Genomic DNA, 7,749 nt, shown 5'->3' on the forward strand with positions numbered 1-7,749 from the left:
GTCTTACTAGAGATTTACCATATTCGGGAGTCGTTTACAATCGAGGAAGGATAAGCACCCTCGAATCATCCTTTCGATATCATTCGATTACCTAGTTGTCTTGATCGCGAAAATTAAAAATTTAAATAAAAATTAAAAGTTGATCAAAGTTATTTATATCGTTTGAGATTTAATTGGATTCCTTTAAGAAAAATAAATTAATGTTAAAAAAGAAGAAAAAATAATAATGAAATAATAATAGTAGAATAAATAGAAAAATATGTAATTAAAATATTGCAAAATAATAAAATGGGTGAGGGTACCTATTTATAAAAAAACTAAACAAATAAAATGAGATAAGAAATGATTAAATCAAAATAAATCAAGGTTTAGAGAAAATTTGCTTTCTAGTTCAATTATGGCAGAGTCAGGCTTTAGGGAATATTCCTAACCTCATTCTAAGTTCCTAAATGAGTTAGTAACTCATTTTCCTCACCTTTGATTAGTGAAAGAGATTGGAGAGAGCTCTAAGAACAAAGACAAGGATAATCCAGTTCTTGGTTGAGCTTTGAGCATTTTCAACAACATAGGATCAAAGTAATGCAATTCTAACTTCCCCATACCATAAGTGAGTCACACTAGATTTATTGATTAGCTTGCATAAGTTATGAAACATTAGAATGTTCATAGTAAATCTTCAGTTATGATGTTATTAAGTAGGAAAAATGACTCTTTATGACCTTTAATAGCTTACATAAGACTTAAATTATGTTTAAGGACCTTGGAAATGGAAATGGGTAGAGTTAGGCCTTACTTTTGTGCTCAAAATCTTCAATAACCAGTTTTGATATCAGTAACACGGCTAAGTACTGATACTCAAGGGTCGATATGGATATCGAAGGGCTTAGTATCGATACCATCGTCCTAAAATGGGTAAGAAAATCATTTCGACTCAAGTTCTCGGGAAGGAGATTTAGGGTTAATGAAACTTCACTAATAAGACAACAAGTGAGAACAATTAATGAATACAACTTCAGATAGAAACAATATGAATTAAGATGACATAAAACTGGCCAGATGCTAGGGAAATAGTCAAGACACCCGAATTACTTTAGCAATATGACTATCATCTTTTACGTTTAAAATGCCTGGACATATCTTAATCAGTGTACAAGGTACTTTATATGCTGATTGGGCGCAAATGCCCTATGCACTCACAAGAAGTAGGTAAGCCAGTTATATGTTTTTGACGTAGAAATTTCAGATCTCGACCTAGGTAGGCTAGAGGGGTGTCCCTAGATACAACCAAACCCTCTGACCACACCATGATCCTTACCTTATCATGTCTATTTAACATACTCATATGATATGCCTTTACTTGCAAGCATGATCATGTAGTGGACATGTTGATACTCATTTTTATTCATTTCAACTTTCCATTTATTTATATTTTTATACGGTATTACATATATAGTATTTATATTATACATAGGGTACTCATTTATTATTTCATAATTATAATATATACATATATGTTATAGTTAAACAATAATAAATATAATTATATTATATATATATATATACATATATATTTAAAAATATATTTTATATATTCCAGGGTGTATATATATATATATAAATTATATAGTATTTTTTATTCAATATTATTATTATTAACAATAATAATATTATTATTTGTCCAAGAAAAGTCTATATTCAAAGTCTGGCAAGCCTGACCCATTAAGGTATTGACAACTGAAGGTCCAACAAAGGTCCGAAACAATAAAAATCCCAAGAGAAGGAGGCCCACGTGCAATATCCATTATCAGTTAGTGTTTTCATTATTTTTCCCTCAGTCACCACGTACTACAACCGTTTGATCCATAACCGTTTGAGGTGTCGTAGATTCTTGGAGGGACTTCATCTGGATATTCATACTCAATTGGCAGCAAATCTTCCAAAGATATTTTCAGAATTGATAAGACAAGCCCAAAACACCAAAACACACTCAATTCTCTCATGCTACCCCTAAACAAACCCACAATCCGGTGACCGAAAACCCCTTCGACCATCAATGCTCAGTCACTCCGGCTAGCACCCACGATGGACGAAAACAAAAAATACCCCAAAAAGTTTCCTTTCCTCACTGTGAACCCAAATTCGCCAACCAAACACCCTACAAGCACCCCAAACGACCTAGACCGATATAAGAAGTCATTAGTATTACCTTTTTCCACCGTTTAGTTTTCCTAAGGTGTTTCATTCTCTCGATGGATCTCCTCTCCTCCACGACTGAAGCTAATTCTTTCTATCCTCTTTCACTTTTTTATTTTTGGTGTTTTTGAAAGCTCCCAAAAACTGGTTGTCTCTCTCCTTTATTGCAGGGGTTTTATAGCATGATCGAGGGGGAGGATTCATTTCCTTCAACACTCCATTCAATTCCGAAATCAATGGGATTTGATTTCTTCATGATTTATTGCCTTTATCTTGCATGCATGTCCTTCTAACAATTTTGTTGATATCTTTGCTTCGACCTAATTATTGTTGCCTATTGTGTTCGTCTTTTGTGGTCAAAGCCTTCGGAACGGAATTTGTTTCCTTCTATTTTTCACGGATATAATTGCCATTTTTTATCTGATTTGTTTCATATTTATGTGTGCTTCTTTTTTGGTTGATTTTCTTTCTAAAATTACTCGATCCAATCTGAAAATGGATTTTGGCTAAACTCGTGGGGCCTTTTCGTCAATGCATGGTCTTCACGTGCCGTCAATCGCTCAACCGGTGACTTTTGATATCTTTTTGTAACTTTTGGAATGTTCTAAGATTAAATTTGGCTGTTGGATAAGTCAGATCCTACGACCTTGGATTGGTTGCTCGAAGTTACTTTGCATCTAGGGTTTCATAACCCTGATTTTCCTTGATCTTGGTCGTTGGCTATTCCTTGATCGTGTGACCCTTGTAATTGCGGTGCCTGACTTGAATATTTGAAACCCTAATGTGTTGGGTCTGGCACATTTGTGCTTTATCTTCGCTGGAGCTGGACTATAATGGGCCTCAGTGATGGGTTAGACAGACGACCACTGCGCATTTTGGACCATTCTTAGCTTTTGATACTTTTATGGACTTGGACTTTTATTTGTCCTAATCTGAAATTAAAAATACAAAGAAAAATTAACAAAATAAATAATATAATGTAAATTATATAGCATAATATATAGTTTCCCAAAAAAATATAACAAATAATATATTTTCAAAACTATATTATATTTTTTTTCAAAAATTATATATATATATATATATATATATATATATATATATTTTAAACTATATATTAGTTATATATTTTCAAAAAAAAATTACATACATTATACTATATATAATATAAATATTGTCCTATATAACATAAATATAGAAACCCTTGAAATAACCCATGAACGAAAATGAGTGTCTACAGCTGCCTCTCTTTGTCTATTATAATGTAATACCAATAAGAAAAAGATAAAAAGATATAAATTTTTGTTCAGTTCTTCAAGTAAATGGATTCTGAAGGCCAGGTCACTCTTTTGACGTTGAAACATTTAGCTTTTCTTTAGGAATTTTATCAAATTTCTTGTTGAATTAGACTTTCTTAGAACTTGATATCCTTCATCGTGAAGTTGACATCTGAGTTGAAGTTGTAGATGATCGCTCCCTGAGCCAAATATTCTACATCATGGAGTTGAAATCTGACTTCGAATAGGTTTAACTGGAAGATGGCTCCTCGTTACTGAGTTAAGAAAATTTGTAGTCAGTTCTGAATGTGCTTCTGGATCAAGTACCACTACAAGAAAAATATACCTTTAATGACACACGAACGATGACACACGTTAATTTATGACTTACAAAAAATGTGTGTCATAAAAAATGTCATGTTTTTTAAAATCTGAATGATTTATGACTTACAATAATGTGTGTCATATTTAATAGTCATAATCCAAAAAATTTGCAAGAACACGGAGTACACTTTTAATTGTGTGTCATCTGTAAAAGTCGTCTTTTAATTCCCCCCCATTATTTCATCCTTTCCCGCTTCTTCCCCCCTCGATAATCAGTTCACGCCGCATGCTTCCCCCTTTTTCTCTTTTTCCCTTTTTCTCTTTGCATCAGTCCACTGGTTTCGCCATTCACCACAACGCAGACGAAGTTAGTCAAAATTCAAGGGTTTCCACAAGTATTCCTCGTTCTCTATTCCACCATTCAATTTGGGTTTGTTCCAGTTTCGATTGGGTTTTTTAGATTTTATGAATGAGTTTTTTTAGAATTCTTACAGAGTACACCTGAGTTTCAGGAAAGATATGGTTTATTTTTTTTATCTGTTTGATACATTCGGCTATTGTCTCATTTTAATTTTTGTTTTTGGGTGCTTTTTCACTTTTTCGATATTTACCCCTCCTTTTACAATATCCAAGGTATTTGAACATTGTATGAATTGCATCCAAACTAACTTCCAATGCTAAATGCTGGAACCACTAACATCTGAACTTGCAAATCCTGTAAATGCATCTATTTTCATGTGAATTTCTACGAATGCAATTCACCCTTGTTCATTGTTGAAATAGTTTTGTCTCTAATATGTTTGATTATTTATAATGCTATGTTTAAAACTATTAATAAATTGGAAATAACATATTATTAAAATCAGGAGTGTAAACTTATTCTTTGATGGACTAGTGTTGAAATTTGCACTTCTTGATGGAAGAATAAGGTGCATAGAAAAAGAGATTCACATTCTTGTTTATCATGCTGGTCAGTTATCATTAGTAAGAAACATTGGTAGCATAGTTCTCATTGTAGTCTTTAGTTTCAATGGCTATGCTTCTATTTTCTAAAATGTGTAGGTTTAAGATGATGAATTTGCATCAAGTTCTAAAAATTCATCCTTTTTTTCTAGTTTAATTCTGAGTAATCGTATATTTTTCTGTTTATAATTGGGACTAATTATTGACAATTTAACGAGCATATGAGAGGGTTTACATGAAAACATATTGTGTATATTGTGACTGAAAGTGAAACTAAACTATCTTAAACCAAGTCATGCATTTCGGCTTAAAGAATATATGTCTTAACATGCTGGGCTCTTGCCTATTATATAGGCTGTTTACTATTTCTCAAACAGCGCAAACTACTACTTCTATGTTTTTCAATTATTTGCAAGGTTAGATTGCTCTATTACTTTCAAATATGTAGCAAATTTTGTCTGATGTTGCTTGTTAAGATAACTTTTGTTTCACATGACCAGCTGAAACTGTAATATACATAATATATTACTACATGAATAGATCTCAAAATGGTCACCTTACTCTTCGGGAGTTGAAACGTGGAAACTTGATTGACGCGATGCTACATGTTGATGAGGAAGAGGACATTAATAAAGTTTTGAGGTAGGGACTTGGCTTGGAATAAGTAATTGCTTTTGGATGCATGCTTAATAAATTCTGTCTGATACTGATTATTTTCACTTTGCAATCTCTCTTATTATATACTATATATACATGTACTTTTCATATGAGCACTTTTACGTGATATACTGCAAGTTTTGGGAGCTGGATACAGATCGTGATTTCTTGATTGACAAGGAGAACCTTATCAGATATGGTAACCATGAGCTTACTACCGGATTGTTGATAGGATATTTTCTCAGGTTTGTCTGTGTCAGATGCCATTTTTGTTCCTTGGTCCAAACTACATTCTATATGCAGAAGAAATTTTTCATTTAATTGAACTGTCTATTCCACTTTCCTTTTTTATCACTTATTTTGTGTCATTGATTGACTTAATTTTATTCATAAGTTTGGAACTTTCACTCATGTTATGCTTCCATACCATTAGGTTCCAAGAAAGTTTACCAGTAAGGTCGAAGGGAAATGGGGTATGAAGATTTTGTTTACTTCATCCTTGTAGAGGAGGACAAGTCATCTGAACCTAGTCTTGAATACTGGTATGTTTGTGCTCTTTCTTTGTAGAATCAAGGGTATTATGTTTGATTTTGTTCATGGATTATTAATTTTGAAGTTTATCTTCTTAGGGATTGAAGTAAATATACCCTCTACTTATTGTATAAATTCACTTGTTTGAAAAGTCCCCCAAAATATTTGAAATGACATTTTTTTTGCACTCCTAAAAAATTCTGAAAATATTGTCAGAAGCTACCATTTGGGAAATTAATCTTGCTCAAAGAAAAATTTAACTGATGTAAATAATTCATCAAAATTTTTATAAATATTCCATAACTTGTTGTTGCTGCTGTCTGAGGGTGAGAAAAAGCAATGTGTTTTGAAAGGGTGCAGATTTTAGATGATCACAATGAGATTGGAGTTCCAACAGTTTACAATTTTTGGCTAGTTTTTCCAATGTGGTTTTTTTCTTTTCTAGGTTCAAATGTATAGATTTGGATGACAATGGGATTCTAACACATAACGAAATGCAATTCTTTTATGAAGAGCAGTTGCATCGAATGGAATGCATGGGACAGGAGCCCGTGTTCTTTGAGGACATCTTATGCAAAATAATTGACATGATTAAACCATAGGTTCTCCATTTTATTTGCTCTCTTTTTATTTTCTTGTCTATTTAATACAGTGCCTATTGGAGTGTGCTCATGGAAAATGGATTAGAAAACTAATTTTGTGCTAAGATCTGCTTGTAATTTCAAACTTAGATTTATGTTGGTGTAAAGGTAGGTTTCTAGAAAATTGAGTTTAATCTCTTTTCATGCTCCTCCTGAAGTAGGTAATTAATGGTTGATTCAGAATAAGATCATTTAGTGTGATCTAATGAGCTAGTTATACAATGAACTGCTTTTACCATATCTTGGTTTGGGATTTTACGTCCTGAGTGTTCACTGAATTCTCCTTTCTATACACTGCAAATGAAGATAGAATGTTTTACATGTTCAGCTATGTCACATTTGCAGGATGAGAGCTATGTCACATTGCGTGATCTAAAAGGCTCTAAACTTTCTGGAAGTGTTTTCAACATCCTTTTTAATCTTAAACAATTCATGGCCTTTGAGACTCGTGATCCATTCCTAATTCGTCAGGTAAATGTGTTACATTAGCTCCTTTAATATTACCATTACCAGAAATTGTAAATCATTATACTTCTATGCAGGTTTCGGTAACAACATTGTTTGTATCGAAATAAACATGAGCGTAAGAACCCTATATTAACAGAGTGGGACCAATTTACACATAGAGAATATATTAGACTTTCAATGAAAGATGATGTCGAAGATGCCTATAATGGAAGTGTAGATGTTTGGAATGAATCAGTTGAGGCTCCATTCTAAGTTGAATAAGGTAAGATTGTCCATTTCACATTGTGTTGTTTTGTTCTGGCTTTTACCGAAACGAAAAAAGAAAAACAATAGATGCGTAAAAGATTGTAATGCCCAATGCATGCGCGCTGGCTATTTTGCAAGTGCACCAAATCAAAGAATAAAATCTAAAATGACTGCAAAAATTTATAATCAAGCAACTAAGAAATTAATGCAAGCTCACATACTGCAAAAATGACTTGAAGTAGGATGTTATTCTAAATAAATTAATGTAAGTACTTGTTAGCAAGACTGAAAACAGTGAATTCGTGCCGTGATAATGTATATTATTTATATGGGAAGTTTTACTAATTAAATGTGTAAATATTTTTTTTACATATGCTTCAAAGAATGCATATGTAAAATTGGTCATTTTAGTACTCTTTGATAGTTATATACTTCACTTTAAATAACTA

General features: G+C 32.5%; 1 pseudogene; it reads left to right on the top strand.

The window, feature by feature from the left end:
- The first annotated feature begins 3,515 nt into the window (after positions 1–3,515).
- On the top strand, positions 3,516–7,306 carry LOC120176180 (annotated as a pseudogene).
- Positions 7,307–7,749: the final 443 nt, after the last annotated feature.

This window comes from Hibiscus syriacus, unplaced genomic scaffold (genome assembly GCF_006381635.1).
Source record: "Hibiscus syriacus cultivar Baekdansim isolate YM2019G1 unplaced genomic scaffold, ASM638163v2 tig00112230_pilon, whole genome shotgun sequence".
Classification (NCBI taxonomy): Eukaryota; Viridiplantae; Streptophyta; class Magnoliopsida; order Malvales; family Malvaceae; genus Hibiscus; species Hibiscus syriacus.